Raw genomic sequence first — 19,638 nt, 5'->3', positions numbered from 1 at the left:
ATGTCGAACCCTTGTATCTCGAGAGACACCCTTAAAACAGGAGCATCTGGCCAGAAAGCGACGCCATCCCCGCGGCCATTAGTTCGTGGGGCTACTCTTCGCCGGTTCGATAATTACATTTTTTTCCACCCTCTCGACACGATCTCCTCGGCGATTCGTTTCCACCTGATCGTCCTATACTTCAACGAATCTCGAGAGGAATTCCTCTTCGTGTCCTTTTCGATGTTCATCCCTTCGTTTTTCTTTTCTCTTTTGCTGCAAGCGACTATAGTAAGCTTGGCTTTTGAAGAGACGATGGCTTTTGCCAGGATATTCCGGCTCCTCTTTGAGAGTTCGTGGATCGAGCGCGATGAAATTCATTGGAAACGTATATGTTACCGTCGATGAGATGCGAAACTTTGGTTTTGAATTTGAATAACAAACGAATTTCTGGGATTTTAAGGATCTTAGCGCTAGAATTATCAGAATGGTTGAAACGATCAATTTAAAAGCTTTCATAGAAATTTCGTAGATTTATGTTGGACGTAAAGAAAATATTTCTGCGTGTGCAACGAAATCATATATCTTGCTCTTGTCATTTGTCAATTGATTTTATATCATTAGCAGATCGCGGATACTTATACATTTATAGAAGATCAATCGAAAGTAAAGCAACGGTTATAACATTTAGAGGGTAAAATAAATTATTTCGGTTTTACGTTTTTCCCTTGCAAACGAATGGTACATTTATTATCAAATTAAGAGAAATTTAACCCTTGGAGCGTTGAATACTCGCGGCCAGCGCTGACCATCGCTGTGGACGGAGTACTTTTTCGCTAGACTTAACTCTGTTGATTGACTATTGAAAGCGCAAATCGCAATAAGTTATAGTAATTCTTTTGCACGAGATTATATGATTCAAGAGCGTTATTTTTTAGTATCAATCATTTATTATAAACATTGAAATTTGCAATAAACTAGAATCTGGATAATAAACTAAAAAACGATAAACTAGAAAACTAAATTTAGTAAATATAACACAAGTTAATAATTCAGTTGTGTGTGAAAAATTTCAAAACAATTATCGATACGTAATCCGACATGGCATTTTCTGCATTCGTATCGCGTGTCGCTCCTTCTCTTATTTTTCGCACAAACAACACATTTTCTTCTTGATGATTGTGTTGTGCCGGCACGATTAGGGCATTTTCATGGAAAAATGCCTATCGATTAAACGAAATGGTAAATCCTCGGACTTTCTCTTTCCTCCTCCTAACATGCTTCTACGTTGGAAATATTTTCGTTAAATATCTCTTATCAACGCTAAATGAAATTCACTAAATTTTTGTTTCGAAGCAGTAGATTTTTGATATAAAATATATGCATTATATATAAGCAATACATTTATATATATTAAAACGTAATAGTATTACTTCTGCGTAGGCGTTCGGAAAAATTGACAAACGCATATAGGCGTCCTTAGTCCATGCCGGACACTTACAGAAAACGTATATATGTGTCCTTAGTCCTCACCGATAGCTTTCGCCAGACGCATATATGCGTCCATAGCATTCTAAGGGTTAAAAATAAAAAAAAATTTTAAATTAAGAGAAACGCGACAGTGTGGGACGTTTATGTTTCTAATTCGATGAAAAATATGAAAGAGAAGGAAGAAGCTCCTCCGTGGGATGGACCTAATTCCACGATATCATATCCGCATCTTGCCTCGTAAACTAAAAATACTTGTACACGTGTAACAACAAAATTTCGTCAGACGGTGACATCGAATCGAACCGATGGAATCCGATCGCGCAATACCGGCCTTCCTTCACCCACATCTGGACACCGCGTGCTCGTTTCCGAACAACGATCCGCGATATCATAACGCGGACTTTCTCCGCTATTCATGGACACGTTCGATTTTAGAGCGTGAAGAATGTCAGTATGTTACCTATATCCACATACGTGGACAACTTTACATAATATGCGATTACCTAATAATTAAATCGTGGATGTCGATGCAAATTGATATTTTTAGAAACGTAACTACACAGATAGCACGTAGACGTGAACTTCTTTTACTCGTTAAATATTATACCTTTATACAGGGTGGTTGGTAACTGGGGTGGAAAGGGGATGGTTCTACGCGAAAAAAGAAGTCGAAAATATAGAATAAAAAATTTTTTTTTAATTTTTCCATCGAGACAACGATCTACAGTGAGATCCGTTATAACGTACCGCACGCGTACCGAGCGAAAATTCAAAGTCGATTTTCTCGAAAACGAAGCCTCGAGCGAAAAATTTTTATTCCATATTTTCGACTTCTTTTTTCGCGTAGAATCATCCACTTTCCGCTTGTACCACCAGTTACCAACCACCCTGTATATTTTTACATCTCATCTGCGTTGTATGTATATTTTTGCATCCTTGAATTTTCCATAAATGGACAAATATCCGCAGTCTGCTAATTTGTATAAAGCAAATGTGCTGATACTTATGAACAGGGGTGGGGGTATGTATTAAGGATTTTTACAAGAACGAGTTGATCAAACCGCAGAATATCCATCGCAAAAGCGTTGTTCACGATTATTATCGAACAATCAAAACGCGAAAACGAACAATGTGAAAGGAGCATCGTGAGAATCTCTTGGCTCCACGAGACCAAAATTGCTTCTTAAGGAATAGCAATCAAGTCCAGTCGGTTCGCTAGAAAGGATTGAGCGATAAAAGAAAACGGTGTCCGATTGTTTGCGGGCGTTAACGAAGATCGCGTGCGACAAAACTAGCTTCTTCCGTAATATAAACAACGGGTAAAATAAGAACGCGGAAGCGAAGGGTGAAGAGCGAAAAAAGGATGGACGCAACGGTGAGTAAGAAACGGGGCAGCGATGTTACGAATTACGGAAAGGGAAGGGCGTGTTAGAGAATCACGTCGTACGAGTCATGGGAATAACGTGACCTCTGCGACGCCGCCCTAATTAAGCGCCTTTAATTAACGGTAATAACCGCGTTTCACGGCGAATTGCGTAACGAACGTCTTGTCGATAGGTCGCTGCTTCGTCCAGAATTATAATAACGCGTTCAGCTTGCGACGATGTATACAGTTGGCTGAAAAGATTCGATATCGTCTGGTAAGTTGGTTCGTTTTGGCCTGCGTTTATAATTAATAATGTTGTTATTCAGAGGTGGGATCGTAATAGTTATTATTTTATTCTTTGGATAAATCTATCGCACCGTTCTGAGCCGAAAAACCTTTATTCCACTTTCTTACATGGACTAGGGATAGAAACAAAAGAACATCTTAAACCTATCGATTGTATCTAGAACTATCTTCTAGTTGCTATTTATTGTAACCAGCGCATCTGCATATGGATGGCGAGCACGAACTCGCGTTGTCATTTTCGACAAATAATTTAGAATGTTCCGTTTTGCTACGATCCTGTATTACGTAGAACGTAGTCGATGAAGCGGGAGATGTAATTTGAAAGTTTGGAAAGCCGACGAATAAATCGACGGACAATGTTAATGATAAAGGATCCCGATATTTAAAATTGGAAATATTAAAAGGTTCGAGAACCTACGTATGTAATGTAAGTCTCGTAAATCTCGAATTGTGAGAAAGGTTGACATTTAACTTTTTTATGTAACGAAAATATAATGAAAAACATTTCAAAGAATTTGTAAACATAAAAAACGAGAAGCTCTCTCCGTCTGGGAGGCGCGAATCTCGCTCTTAAAAAGATATCGCTTTCATTTGAAAGGTATTCGCATAAAATGCCCAGGCCGTATTCCTGGCGACAGTGCGTCACATTGTTGCATCAACATCGCCGCCAAATTGAGAGGCGTATAAACGCGTGGCCGAAGAAAAAGGAACGAGCACGCGATAAATGAACTGTGTCGATACGTTTTCGAAACGCGACGATCACCAGCCGAGAGACTCGCGACTGCGTAATAAATTAATCGCGTGCCCCGTCGCGATTAAAGGCTGCCCTTTGTCATGCTAATTACCTTTCAATTAAACTTCACAGTACCGGGGTCCCCGAGCTTGCCTGAATTAGCTTTCAGTCGGCTCTGATTCGGGCAACTTACTTTCTGCCGCAAAATTCCAAGCAAATTGTGGCTCGTGCTTTTAGTCCAACCTCCCTCTGTTCCACGTAGAACACCCTTCGAAGGGAATAAAGAGAAAAAAGAAAAAGATACATTTGGCCTTCGTTCTTCGTGATCAGAGTGGCCTCTCGAAACTCGCTTCCCGCGTCTTTTGCCTGGTTATTCGCAATCACGACCTCTGACAGTCTCGCAGCGGAAATGGAGTATGGGGTTGTTCGTCTTTGTTGGGGTTGCGACGTTAGGTAATTTTTCTTTCCTTGAAAAATATATATCGATTTTATACGATATCGTGATCCGTAACGATAAAAGCGGATGTATGCCTGGCCCGATATACGAATCGATATTGGCACATAGTCTTATTTTTCAATCAACAGTTTCTTCGTATTAAGTTCTATGCTTCGTTTTAATGCTATGACAATTTTTGTAGTCATAGAGTATTAAACGATACGGATATACAGGGTGGTTGGTAACTGGTGGTACAAGCGGAAAGGGGGTGATTCTACGCGAAAAAAGAAGTCGAAAATACAGAATAAAAATTTAAAAATTTAAAAATTTGAAAATTTAAAAATTTAAAAATTTAAAAATTTGAAAATTTAAAAATTTAAAATTTTAAAAATTAAAAAAGTAACGTCAATCGAGACAACGATCTACAGTGAGATCCGTTATAACGAGGCGCGATAAAGTGCACGCGTACCGAACGAAAATTCAAAGTCGATTTTCTCGAAAACAAAGCCTCGAACGAAAAATTTTTATTCTACATTTTCGATTTCTTTTTTCGCGTAGAATCACCTCCTTTCCGCTTGTACCACCAGTTACCAACCACCCTGTATTTGTACCTGATTAATTAGTATATACACTGTATAATAATACTTTTCGTAGCCAGCGTTCATATAGTTTCGATTTGTAATCGAGATTATAGTTCGCGAAGACGTTTTCGATGACCTCGACGCGATGTTCACCGATAGAAGGGAGAAGGGGCGAAAAAGGTCGGGCCCCGGAGATATCGCCACACTTCCGGCACACGATGTGACTCACAAACTCGTTTCCCCTCTATCGCGGGCACAACGTTTAATCTACCGATTCTTGTTGCGATGTTAAACCGATGGAAAGAATAAGTCGTGTTACCGGTTCGTGCGATCGTTCCAGTTCCAAGCTCTATTTTCACTCCGAACAATGTGGATTCTCCGTTTCAGTTTGAGTAGGAAAAATGTTATTTTTTCCTAACTTGTCGAGACTATGGATAGGATGTTGCGGGAAATTGGAATTTTTGCAAGGAAAAATTTATTATGAACGAGAAGTTATTTATACGATACGTATGAAATAAAACTAATTGCTGCTCAGAGATTGCAAGTTTCATTTGTCGACGAAAGTGCGCGATATAAAAAGCCAATCGAGATGTGAAATAAACTTGGGTGTTCTTTGTATTTGTAACATGAATTTCTTACAGTTGATAAACAATGGTGTCAATTTATCGAAAGATGTAAGTGATATCGCTTAAAATTCTGGTAGGGGTCACCAACAGATTGTAAAGTTCAGCACTTTTCTAGACCACTAACAAAGATTTAGGGTTGTTGGAACGACCATCAAGAAATTTTCAGGATCAGCGTTTTCTCTGGTTACTAACGGAGATTTAGGATTCTCGAAACGATCTTCGACCATTTTCGAGGATCAGCAATTCCCCTGAACCATCGTATTATGTCTCCGGTATAGTCCATACAAGATATTGTATAACATGATGATATCATTAATCTCGAAATATCGTTTACTATTTCTCTAACTCCATATGCGTTTATTTTTATCTCATATTTTAGTAGTATACCTGTCGTAAATGTTACAAATCTTGGAAATCGGTTTCTAAGTGCACTTATTCTTAGTCTTAGCTCCAGCTCCACGACGTTCGTATCTTTAATTTTAGAAATTTTTACAAATATGCCTATTGCTAACTGCAATTGTCGTTACTCTTAGCCCAAACTTTACAATAAACAAATTTATCGCACGCGTTCTAACAAGATAGTTTGCAATTTCTCATCATCGTATCACGTATCTAGTCCTGCAAAATTTCTTGCTTCCTCTTCGTCGAATAATCGAACGATCCACGTATATGCTTCGAATCGATAAACAAAATCTATATTGTGAAAAATCGACGTAAACGTCGATAACTGATAATCAGTTTCTCCTATGTTAAAATATTTCTAACAGAAAAGTAGGAAACCAGTTAGAAAAGAAAATGGGTTGGACTCGCGGTATCGCTGTCTATTTTCTCGAGCGCTGACACACACGCGAACAGAGCTAATCGTATCCGCTTCCTGTGAGTTTCGTAGCGAGCCACGTCCATTTGACGATAAACAAACAGAAATCGTTGCTCTCGAAATAATCCTCGCCGCGAAGCCACGCTTCCCTCTTCGACCGATTTTTTGACCAACAATCGTATATTTTCCTATTAAACAAACTGCACTTCGAATCTCGAACCAGGTCTAACCCCAACCTAACCCCGCATGACTCGGCGAGTTTCACGCTTAGAAATTATACGGCCTATCTGCGTGTTAACAAATTGCATAATTTCCATCTCTGCTTCCATCGAAACGAGTCCAAACGCACGGCGAATATCATGGAAACACGATGGAACGTGAATACGTGGCATATATTAGGTTGTCCGAAAAGTTTCTTTCGTTTTATGAGGAAATAATAAACGTTTTTTCTTTTATATTATTTCATCGAATTACCTACGATCCATTTTGTTCTGTCGAGATAAACATCGCGAGATTTCACAGATTTGGTTTCACGTTTCTGTGGAGGTGCACCGTTTGAAAAAACACGTTTGCGAAAGAAAGACACTTTTCGGACAACCCAATACACATATAGCGTTCACGACGATTTTCATTCAGAATTATTTTTGTTGGAAATGACAACGTGAGTTACAATAAACAGTAACCAGAAATTCTAGATACAATCGATAGATTTAAGATGTTCTTTTGTTTTTATCCCTGGTCCATGTAAGAAAGTACAATAAAGGTTTTTCGACTCAGAACGGTGCGATAGATTTATCCAAAGAATAAAACAATAGCTATTATGATCCTACCTCTGGATACAGAAATAACAACGATTTTCATCAATCGCGTTTTATCATTTTATATTCCCGTCTAATCTATATCTCTGAATTTAATTTAGAAATTATTATTGCTTATAAGATACGATTATTATTTCTAAATCCAATCTGTACCTAATCTACGTATAAATCTGATTTATCCGATTTATAAGTTCGCATAGATACTCACAGTCTGTCGTTGATATAAACTCTATTGCAATAAACAAACGTTTACACAGATTCGGCAATTCCTTCCTCATATCTAATTATACTAACAGTCGTGTCGATTTATATAAATTATAGCCAGAGGAGGGACTTTGATTGCGTTAGGCCGCGAAGTCCTCGCGATATTACGACTAATCGATTACGCTTCATTCAAATAAAGGGGATTGCACTGGATGGGGAGAACAAAGGTGACCCGTAACGAAGCCTGACACTCGGCAATTAGCGACGGCGGATCGTTTTTTGATTTAATTGCTGTCGACTGCACAGGCGTAACCGTATTACGCGTTCACGAACCGGCTTTTACCTTTCCTGATCAAATAGAGTCATTCGTTGGACCTAATTTATGACAGAGCGTAGACGGTAGTCTTCCGGGATGTTAGGTTCAGGCAGGTAGAATTTATCGACAGGATAAATTACAGTTGAATCTGTTAGATGGACCATTTCTTAATCGAAAAATCCTTCTAACACGGGGCTAAAAAAAGGATCGATATGACAAACATGATCGATGGAACGTTAATTGAAACGTTTAAATGGAATTTTCTCCGATAGTTGTCAATCTCAAATTTTGTTTCTTTAATCGTTCAAATTTTTCCGATTGCACATTTTTGTAATTAAACTGTATTTCCCTCGTGATTAAACCTTTCTCTATGTTTGAAAGTTTTATCGGAAAGAGAACATTTTGATTACGAGGTATCATCGAATACGAATTTTAAACGATACACTATATTTGCAATTTTTTAAACCACTTTTCTGTCACTTTAGCGATAACGAAGATAGAACGAAGAAACCGACAAACAATGTTTAAGAGTTTAGAACGATATAAATTACGCTCCATTACGCAATACAGTGATTGGTCGTAGGTAAAATATTACATTGTCAATGGATTACGCAACCATAATACGCTCTTCGGCAACGTGTAATAAGCATTCGGAGTAACATGTAGTTACTCGTACACGATAGCACGGTTAATGATAATAGTATTGCTTCATTTTATTAATTAACGAGCAGTTTCGACGAAAACTATCTTTCCCGAGTGATGTAACCGATCGAACAATTTTGTTAGTAATTTGCGTCTATATAACAGACATTTTAAGCATCTCTGTAATTAAACCAGACGATCGATATATAATTTGGAAAATAATACTTTTCTGTTTTATTCCATTGTTTGGAATCCCATTGTTTCCACTAGAAACACTTGAAAATATCGTAATATATATTAACGGCACGATAATAATTATTCTGATATTTTTTAATAGTACTACACCTCAAACTTTTTAAACATTTTTCAAGAAATTAGAAGGATCATGCGATGCATGTCCTTACGATGTCGTAATTTCCTTAATTGTAAATAATTCTGCGAACAAAGGAACAAAGACGCCCGATGGAAACTGCGATTACAATTACTGTCTTTCTTTTTTTTTTTTTTTGCACTTAATTAGCGATATATTTGAAACTCGTCGCAATCCTTCTTTCGAGTGTTCCCACAAATCATCTGTTTCTCTAAATCAAACAATCATCGTTACATTTTCACGTGGATGTTTCCTTTCTTTAATTTTCTTTCAGCTGTTTTGTAAATAACGTCTTTCAGAATTGCTGGGAAGAAACCTGAGTCGCATTTGGAACGATAAAATTCTCCTCTCAATAAGATAGAAATTTATAGAGATAACTACTCGCCTGTCATCGTTACGCAATCTCACTTTCAAAGAACCATTACTTTTCTTTCTTTTTCCTTAGTCGTACAAAAATTCGAGCTCCGTTTCGAGTCACAAACGGAACTAACGCGTTGAAAGAACATTTTGCGATAAAATTTCCTTTATACGTGTCTTTCTTTTCATCATCGAACCATGAAAACGAGTAAAAATCGCAAGCAATCCAGAGTTAGCGTTTTTAATTCGAACATAAAACCATCCATTCTCGTGGCACGATCAATCACGTTCATGGTGTTGGTTCCTCGTTCGTTACGAGAATTTCTCTCTGCACGATTTTATTCCCTGTTGCATGGCTGATCTTCTTCTTGTACGGCGGCGAACAGCTTCAACCGCAAGGCTCGTTTATTAATAAACAGCTGGAACTCTGTTCGTTCCTTTTTTCAATGACTACGTACCCATGTCGGAGAGTACGAAACGTACACTCGGTATATTTTAGCTGCATGATTCAGCGGCCGGCGAAACGCGAGTCCCTCTGCCTGTCTCTCTTTCCAACCATCTTTCCTCTATATTTTTGATGTTCCACGCGGGCTGTCCGCATCGAATCTCGCGGTAAGGTGACGCGACAAAAGTTACCCCGCCGTGCGAAATTTTGCTCCGACTTTTACTCTCTCAAGACGGAATTCAAGATGCAAGATGGACGATTTTTTAACGACTATTTAATCCCCCCCTCCCCCTTTAATAAGAAAACCTAGAAATCAATTAACAAGCCGATTGAAAGTTCGTAGTATTCGTAATCTTACGAAACGGCAACCTACGTCGAACAATTTCTACTCGATTCGATCTTACGTCGATAACTTCCTTAACTTTCTTAATTATTCCCATCGATCATCTACCCCGTAAACACGATCTCACGACCATTCTAAATAACTCGAAGACCGTGTATCACTGACTGCTAACTTATTAATAGAAAACGGCGAAACGCATTTCCAACCATACGAAATTATTCCGCCTCGTGATACTCCTATTTTGCCATCGCCATATCCTCGTTTCTTATTCTCACGTACTCCGCATTTTCTCGTTTACGCCTCTCGGGAGAGTTTAACAACCACGAAACAACAAATTATTACTGTTTACGCTCGAGTAGGTCGTACGCACGAGCTGCGTGAAAGTAGACAGGCTTTAAGGGCACCGTTGTCAGCGCCGCTGCCAGTACCGCTGGCAAATGCTTGGTGGTGGTGGTGACGAAGAGGAGGTTGATGGCGATGATGATGTTAATGCCGCAACCAGTGGTGCTGGAGTCTTTCTCTGGTCGTCTTCTTCCCTGGCGCATCGTTAAATTCGTCCGGATCGACGTCGCGACGTTCTATAATTCGCGCCTCTTTCCATTCTTTTCTCAGTGATTTTCTCTTCTCTTTCTTTTATTCCTTGCAACGATTATTACTCTTAATATATCGCGATCCTTAATTAGAACAATCGAGAGACGAGAAAATGAATGTAATTGTCGTATAGGTAATTTTAGTGACCTTGGTGCTTTGGATTTTTCAGTGACGAATTATTCATTGTCAGTATAGGTAATTAATACGTTTTCCAATTGTGTTTTCGATGAATATTATTTATAAAATAAAGCAGAGAGAATTGTTTGCATACGATACTTCATTAGTGCATTGATTGCTATAATAATAGATAATTGTAATAAGGAATATTCAGTGAGTCGGTAATAGTGTCGAAGTGAATTTGTGAATATTATTTCCTACAAACTATACCCGGTATATCATTCTCAAACACCATATTTTATGTCCTCTGTATAAATTAGTGTCGACGAGGACGTTTACCGAGGAGGACCCTTCGAATTTATATCGTTTACCAGTTGATACGTCGTTCAAAAGAATATTATTTTCTGCCACCTAAAATATCGATTCTCTACTTCCTATTAACTCTGCGATACTACACCCACGCGTAATGCTGTTAATACTATAGCGAAGAATCGTATACCGTAACGTGAACACGAGTAAGAGTAGAGTCGCTTGAAAAATGTAATTTTATTAACGTAACATTTACTAGCGATTGTACGAAACGTATAAAGCGTCTGGATTTAATATATCGAAACGAGATATCGTGGCATAACGCACGTTGCACTATGTCTGTCGATTTTTCACATCGATATTTAGTATGAAATATCATTGAAAGAATATTTGGAGAGTCGGATAAATTGTCCTATACGGTGGCATTAAATTCCAATTCACGGGCTGTCTATTAAACATATGAAACAACCTTGACAGAAAGAAACTAATTAAATTTGAATATTTTCTTTCGTTTGGGATCTTAAGATACCTCGAGTAAAGAATCGAACATTTTAGGGTAGTTTCGCGTTAACGAGATGTAATTTACGTCCACTTTCCATTCACCTCGGTCGATTATCTCACGCACGAAATTCACTTTCACTCTTCCTTCTAAAAGAAACTCGATCACCTTCCCCATTCTAATCGACTCTTGCACCAACGGAATGTACTTGTGTGAAAAAAGCTGGCGATCAAAGGAAAGAGGTCAAGGAGTATAGCCGTACGTTATACCGCCACGTCGAAAATGTAAATGGTGGAAGATTTTTTGAAAAGATGAGAAATTAGGGGAATGAAAAGAAAACGGAGAACGATGTGGATCGCAACAAGGCCTCCCTGTTTACATTGCAGACGGGCCACCTGAGCGTTTTCGAGGGCAAGGACTGTGGTTCAGTGTCTCGGTGGCCGTGCTCGAGCGAAGTCGACGACGCGCGTACTTTGACAAGTGTGAGACGGCGCGCGTCTTCGGTGTCTCGCCACGTGAACAAACGGAAAAACGCGTTCCACCCCGCCGTTTCTAATTTCTGTGCCGTTTCTTTTTCCTTTTTTTTTTTTATCTTCTACGCGTGCCTCGGTGTTCCAGCCGTTAGAGATTTCTTTGGGAAACTTTTCGTTGATCGAGAGCGTGGCTGTTGATGCACGTGTGCTCTAGGTACGTTGAGAATGATTTAATCGTTTGTTTCTTTTTTTCTAATTTAGTAATTGATTTTACATTTGTATCTTTTTAATCTCTTTTGTGCTATATATTTAGTATTTCTACATTTCCATATAAACTCTACACGTGTTTATATATCGTATTAGGTCGTCCGAAAAGTTTCTTTCGTTTTATAAGGAAATAATGGATGCACGATATTTTCTGTTTTATGTTATTTTATCGAATTGCGTATAATCCATTTTGTTCTATCAAAGTAAGGACCATAATATTCGACAGATTAGGTTTCGTATTTATATAAAGATGCATCGTTGTAAAAGACGTACCTGTAAAAGACACTTTTCGGACAACCTAATATATATCGTGTTATAATATATATTTGTATTTTTGATTAAAAACAAACGTAGAACATAACAGACAATATAGAAGAAATATATGGTTAATGAAAAATATTGTTTGCCTTTAAATAGGCATACTTGGTTGTTCGTGAGAATATTTATTTTATTATCTATTATCCATATGATAATAAAGTTTTATACGTTACATATTTGAAACACTCGTATTAGATATACGGACAATAATAATGGACAAAATGGCATTAGCGTGGGTTTGAAAAGGAATAATCGTCGACGGTTCACAGGAACTTTCAAAAACTCGCGGTCGCACGGTGATTCATCGTACGCTGGCACCGTAACTATAATTCGAGGTGCTGCACGCCTGCGTATTTTTTTTTCCTTTTTTTGCCTGCCATAACTAAGGGAACGATTCATTCAACGGAGCAGGAACTACGGCCGATGCGTGCAGGGAATTCCTTCCTTCGTTCTTCGACGAGAAGGAGACGCGAGACGCGTGTCCACTCGGTTTTCCAGGGCTTTTGAATTCGTGGACAGCCGCGATTCGTATCGTTGATTATTTATTGCCACAGTACGATGTACGGTTAGCCTTTTGTTCTTTCTCGGTTCAAGTTCCCGGCGCCAATTACGCTGATTGCTCGCGTCTCGCGAATGACGAATCGCTCGCAGACTCCGGGCGCGAAATACAGATCGATTTGGCGATAGGTAGACGCGTGTTTCGCGTGTAACGCGAGTTACAAGTTTTTAGAGCTCGAGAAATGTTCTCGAGAAATGTTCTTGAGAATGTAGGCCTGAAACGAACAAGGATGATTGATAGAGCTAGTCAAAAAACTCGTTTCCTTCGTCTGTCTTTCTATTTTATGAATTCCTCTGCACCGTAATTTGTCGACGAATAACAATTAGTCAGTGGACAAGTTAATAGCTGTAAGTCGTAAAAATGTAACAATCTTGAAGCTTAAATCGAAACATTAAACCGTGGAATTTTTTTGGAGCTTATTATTAGGAAATCTGAAGATGCGAAAATGCACATAATATGCAGAAACGTATAAAATTTCCAAAATATATTAGGTCGTCCGAAAAGTTTCTTTCGTCTTATAAGGAAATAAAGTATGCACGACGTTTATTATTTTATCGAATTACGTATGATCCATTTTGTTCCATCGAAATAAAGATCACAACGTTCGACAGATTAGGTTTCATGTTTGTACAAAGATGCGTCGTTGTAAAAGACGTGTCTGTAAAAGAAAGATACTTTTCGGACAACCTGATAGTACTTTTACCGTATGAAAACAGTAGGTGAAGCAATTTTTCGCAATGGTTCCATTTCTTTAAGAATATTTGTCAACATACGAATTTGCATAAATATCAACAGTCTATTTATCATTCAAATACGTTTCACGAAGCGTGTCTGCAATTTTCCAGCAGACTTTCACCGTTCTACTGCTCTCGCGCTCGCCTGATCGCTTTCGCGTAATATCAGCGTTATGTAGTTGATTTTATAATTGAATTATACGCAAATATTTTTCTCCAAACATCAAAACTTTCACTGGTTGGGAGAATAGCGGCATTGCAGTAAAATTCGTAATTGAAACGCGAATTCGTAAACTGCAGCAAAGTTTAAATAGAAATGTTCGATCGCTTTATTTAAGATCACCCAGTGTATACGCGAGTAAGGCAAGGGAACGCGTGTTTTAAAAGTGTATTCGGGCTTGTTGCTCGCTAACTTATCGTTTCACACACCAACACTCTGTCTGACTGCCTACTTAGCTTCGTCTGTCTCCTCTGCCTGTTCCCCCTTTCGTCCAGCACACGATAAAGAAACCGTATTGCTTCAATTTAGATGCTGCACCGTTACGTCTCGTTTCATTAATAGTAATTTACATCAACACTCACCGTTTACCAAACACTGCGATCATGCGGTTCGGGATCCATCCAAGCTGACCGTACGATCCGTTTCATGTTATTCAGTTGGTCGATTGGCGTTTCGAAACGATCGACTTGCGTCTGCATTTTCTTCTAACAAATTCCTTCTAAGAAATAAGAGGTCGACTTTCTGTAGAATTATATTAACAATAATAACAATTATAATAGTCTAACGCTAACAATAATAGTCAACGAATATGTTGGGAATATTTCCTTCTACGTTTCCTATGCATTTTTAATTTCTTTTTTCATCGATGATAATTTTAGAATTTTTGTCAGAAGAATCGTTAGACGTTCCTTCGAATTCTTTGAAACTGAAAATTCCATTTAAATCGAGCGAAAAAATAAATAGCACTGTTGTGATATTCCAACGAGGAAAATAATCTTCGGAAAGTTTCTTTTCATCTGCATCGTAATTCGTTGAGATACTTTTCTTCGAGAATAAATAAAACGATAAATAGTAGCTGCCTCTGTAATATTCCGACAAGGAAACTTCTAATTTGGTTGAGGAAAATTTGAAAGCATTTGACGGTTGACCATTGTCTAAGAACTGAAAGTTCCCTGATACAGAAGAAGAAAGAGAAGAAGAAGAAGAAGAAGAAGAAGAAGAAGAAGAAGACGAGACGCGTGTCAAACCTCGTTTCCATCGACGAACATACGGGTGTATGCGGGTTCAACCGTTCAGCCAATTTAGGCTAATTTCATAGCGCGATCGTTCATCGTGTTTCCGTCATATCCTTTTTCTCATAGAAACACACTTTTGACACACACGAGTAGGAATTCTCTGAAATCAGGATAAAAACCTCTTAAACTTTGTAAACATTTCAGAAGGACTTTAGAAACTTAGACGCGTAAGAGTTTCAAACTTTGTTATTAGATCCGGAAAAGTAAAGGGAAGAGAGACGTTTCGTAGAAAATTTTCAGAAACTACACGAGCGCGTGACGAGACATAATTGAGAAACAGGATGCGACTAAGTTCGAATTCAAATCGAAATCAAATATTCCGATACGTAATGTAATATCCGACGTATAAAGTATTGTTTTAACCGTTTGAGTCCCGGGGATCATTGAAAAAATAAGGTCGAAAAATCCCGAACAGCGCTATAGCGCTTGTCTTAATCGATTGCGAAGAGAAACAAACGGCTCAGTAGCACTCGTCATATTTGTCACTTTATGAAATACATCTACAGGGTGGTTGGTAACTGGTGGTACAAGCGGGAAGGGGGTGATTCTACGCGAAAAAAGAAGTCGAAAATATAGAATACAAATTTAAAAATTTAAAAATTTAAAAATTTAAAAATTTAAAAATTTAAAAATTTAAAAATTTAAAAATTTAAAAATTTAAAAATTTAAAAATTTAAAAATTTAAAAATTTAAAATTTTAAAAATTTAAAAATTTTAAAAATTAAAAAGTAACGTCAATCGAGACAACGATCTACAGTGAGATCCGTTATAACGAGACGCGATAAAGTGCACGCGTACCGAACGAAAATTCAAAGTCGATTTTCTCGAAAACAAAGCCTGGAACGAAAAATTTTTATTCTATATTTTCGACTTCTTTTTTCGCGTAAAATCATCCCCTTTCCGCTTGTACCACCAGTTACCAACCACCCTGTATATGCGTAGTATTAGTTTATAAATATTTCGAGTTTTGTTGAATAAAAATTATTCGGAATATAACAATGAAATTCAAAATACCGTAAGTCGTCCGCAGCGTTCTCACGTACTGGGACTTTTCGATACAAAATCTAAACAGCGCTGCTTGGGACTCAAACGGTTAATTCTTCGAATTTTATTTCAATTTCGTTAGCAGCAGCTCCCAACGCTTTTAAGTGTTTTATTTGAAATTTACTTTAACTAAAAAATAAGACAATTTAAGTAAATAAAGGAAGAAACAAATTCACTTAAATACCAATTTTATTCACACTATTGTCGTATTTTGTAATTTTTAACTGTATGATGTATCTTGAAATAATTTCCAGGATGTAATCCTGCTTTTCTTTCGCACGTTTCACAAAAAAAGGTGGGACTGAAAGAAAACAAATATAAAACGACATAAGAGCGCAAAGGGTTAAGGAAGCAGAGTGAACAAATTTTCCTGAAATCTAATTTAGCGCAAGATTCCATAAAGTTTTGCAAGGAATCGAGGATCCAGCGATTCTAATATCTCTCTGGATAATCTAATCGACTCTTCTTCGTTCCTAGAATCGAATCTCGACGCCGACGTTGCCATTAATAGCGTTTGCGACGCGAAAATTTCCCTGGCCAAGGTCACTCGTCGCGATAGTTTGATATTTTTTGCGTTTGGGAACAAAGTCGTGACACGATCGCGCAGCTTGACAAAGAAAATTGCACGTTGTTGGATATGCCGAAGTTTCATCGAGCTTCCTCGTCGAAGAAGAAGAAATATAGTGTTTCCATTTGATGTACGTAGCTCGGAAGATTCGCCCTTCGAGAAGCAAGCGGAGGACTCGTATTTTCGAGGTCTGTAAGCGCATTAACTTGCGAGCTATGTATCGAGGGCGGGCTTTCTTTTTTCGCATGCAAGTGATTTCTCAAGTTGATGGGGATATTCTGGCCAGGATCGTGGAATATGATTATCGGGCAGCATAATGGAGATTGGTATCTGGTCGGTGTATCTGATGTGGTAGAAAGTTTCGCATACAATCGTTGAATTACGATTAGATTTTTCAATTGATGTCTTGGAATGTTCTTAGTTTGGGAAAAAACGTAAGATAATAAAGAACGATGCGTGAAGACATTGTACTGGAAAACATCGATTAGCATTCGTTTATACGTTGCAAAATATTTCTATCATCTAACTCGGGTTCTCTTGCAAAATATCTTTCTTGTTTAATTAAAAAAAAAAAAAAAAAAAAAAACAGTACTGCGTTTGGTATCGTATCAACTAAAATTTGCCATCCACCACCTTCGTCTCAAGTAATCGTCTCATCCGTTTCTTAAAACGCTACCTAATATTACAGCAAGATCGAAATTCATCATTGCCCTCTTCTTACAATCTTTCATAAATCCGCCACTTAACTGCAAATCCCGTTCCCGATATTACCATACCAATTGAGGCTACCTTGCAAATTTCTACCCTCAATTTAAACTTTGAAATACCCTTTTCTAAGATCCTCATACGTACCACCTGAGCCGAAGAACCAGCGAAACGCCCATTTACGCGCACAATGACGCGTATCTGAACGGTTTTCACAGCCGCACCACCGCGCGGATCTCATCGAATTCTCGTCGAAATCCTGGACGCGGCCTCCCAGTAACTTCTAACGAGGCAAAAATGTCGAGATTACGTCTACGACGGAGGATTGATCGACAGTTCTATCGTCTGCAGCTTTGTTCGTCGAACGAAATCGAACGCGAGAATAACCGTAGGGGGTTGAGACACGTTGGGGTTTTCAGAGAAACCTCCACGGCCTGCTACCACTTTTGACGTTTTTGCGTCTCGCCAATGACACCTGCTCCAGACTTTATTAAATCCCCCGACCAGACGAAAATAAAGACCCAACCCCGTCCGAGCCAGACGATTCTCCTTCGTTTTCCTTTTCTTTTGGTTTCGGAGAAGGTGGCGAACGCCGCAGAACTCTGACGTGTTTGGTAAATGAGTTTCACGGTGAATATTAACGAGAGTCAGCGGGGAAATAAACGAGGGTGTAGAATTGATTTTTAGACGCTTTGGCTCTGATCGTTTCTTTCATAATAATAATTCAGGTTTGAAACAATTTCATCGAGGAACGATCATTTTCAATTAAGTAGTACGTGTTCTAGATCGATGACAAAGCTATTGGAACAAGATCAGAATCTTCGCGTATTTAAAAACGTTCTCTGTTCTGTCAATTACGTTCTTAACTTTGGATTAAATAAAGGTATTAACAAGATTCTTAGTCGCGAAATATCGAGTAGATAGAGGAATAATGTTTGGAAGAATTCGAGAAGTTACTTTATCATATCACAGAGATTCGTCTGCTCTCTTTTCGATTAGCGAGTATCGAAAGAGTTGCAGCAATATCGTTCATCGATGATGTAAGTATTAAAGAAAATATCAGTCATTGGCTGCAACAATCACATGACTCAAAAATCGCAATTTTATGCAATTTGAATATTCCAAATTGTTATGGTTTTTTGACAATGCAGCAAACTGCCCTCGCGTAGTAAATATTTCAAGTTCGCTTAGAAGACTCTACCAGAAAAAGTACACGGAACTCTACGGTCTTTTTCTGTCCAAGTACGAAAACTAGAAATTTTGCGTTATGTCATTGTCACTTTGCAAATGAACGATATGTTAATATTGCGTGAACGGGTGGTTCGCTTTGTTACGTAACAGAGGCAAGTGCGCGTTTTATTAATCAAGCGTGATAAGTTCGGTAATATGTTTACGAATATTTGAACAGTAAAATTTCGTTTAAATAAATGGAATTTCGTTGTACCTCTAATTTTAGCTGCATTACGTAATCCATGCAACAGTATGACAACTTCATTTCGGCATGTGAAAATCGGTTATGTACAGGGTGTTAAAAAGCGAAAAAATAGAAAAGAATAATTTTGGAGACACGTAGTACGTGATACAGATATTATAGTTCGGGTTATTGAACAATTAAAATACATTAATCGCTCGATCGTTTAAATTATAAAATTCATTTTATCGGTATGTCAATTACAAAGTAATATTTATTTAATACAACGTCTATCGAATAATCACCAAAAATTGTCACTAAATCAACGAATAATTTATCATAATTTAACCATCGTGGTTTTCTTCTTCTAGTTGTAAGTCCCTGTGAATTATTCATTCTTTCCTTGCGCAAAGCACGTTGGTGTTACATCGAACGCGTTCGTCGTAGGCTTTCTTATAACTGTCTGATGTCATCAGCGTGGATCGTTCGGACGATTTCGCAAGTCGATTTTAATCGAGACCAATCAGGGCAATGACTGCAACTACCAATGAACGATTACATTCAGCTGTTTCATGGGAACGCGCCTGCCCTCCGCAAAAAGAATCGTCGATCTTCGCATCGTAACATCATTTATCGAAGTAATTAAAACATTCCAATTTCGTCAATTAAATCCACGAGGCTGGAAGTAAATTTCGTTTTTGAAATTTGATCAGATTCCGAAGGTTTAAGCGATCGAGAGAAGTTACTGAAGGTATTACAAATATCGAACACTGGAAAAATACAGATATTCTAATATTCTAAAAATACTTGTCGCATCAAAATGTGTTGTTATTTCTGTATTTAGAAGTAGGATCGCAATATTTTATTCTTTGGACGAATCTATCACGTCGTTCTGAGCCGAAAAACCTTTATTTCAC

General features: G+C 38.0%; 1 protein-coding gene across 1 annotated transcript in view; it reads left to right on the top strand.

Moving 5' to 3' along the window:
• The first annotated feature begins 11,797 nt into the window (after positions 1–11,797).
• The window catches only part of LOC117234086 (protein sprint), a 155,467-nt gene continuing 147,626 nt past the window's right edge, over positions 11,798–19,638 (top strand). The window contains exon 1 of the mRNA XM_033494958.1: positions 11,798–12,033. The gene's annotated coding sequence lies outside the window, so the exon portion shown is untranslated. The remainder of the gene's footprint in view (positions 12,034–19,638) is intronic.

Source organism: Bombus vosnesenskii, unplaced genomic scaffold (genome assembly GCF_011952255.1).
Source record: "Bombus vosnesenskii isolate JDL3184/JDL3185 unplaced genomic scaffold, Bvos_JDL3184-5_v1.1 scf7180000013302, whole genome shotgun sequence".
NCBI lineage: Eukaryota > Metazoa > Arthropoda > Insecta > Hymenoptera > Apidae > Bombus > Bombus vosnesenskii.
Note: the sequence above shows the minus strand (reverse complement) of the source record. Positions and strands in the feature narration are given on the sequence as shown.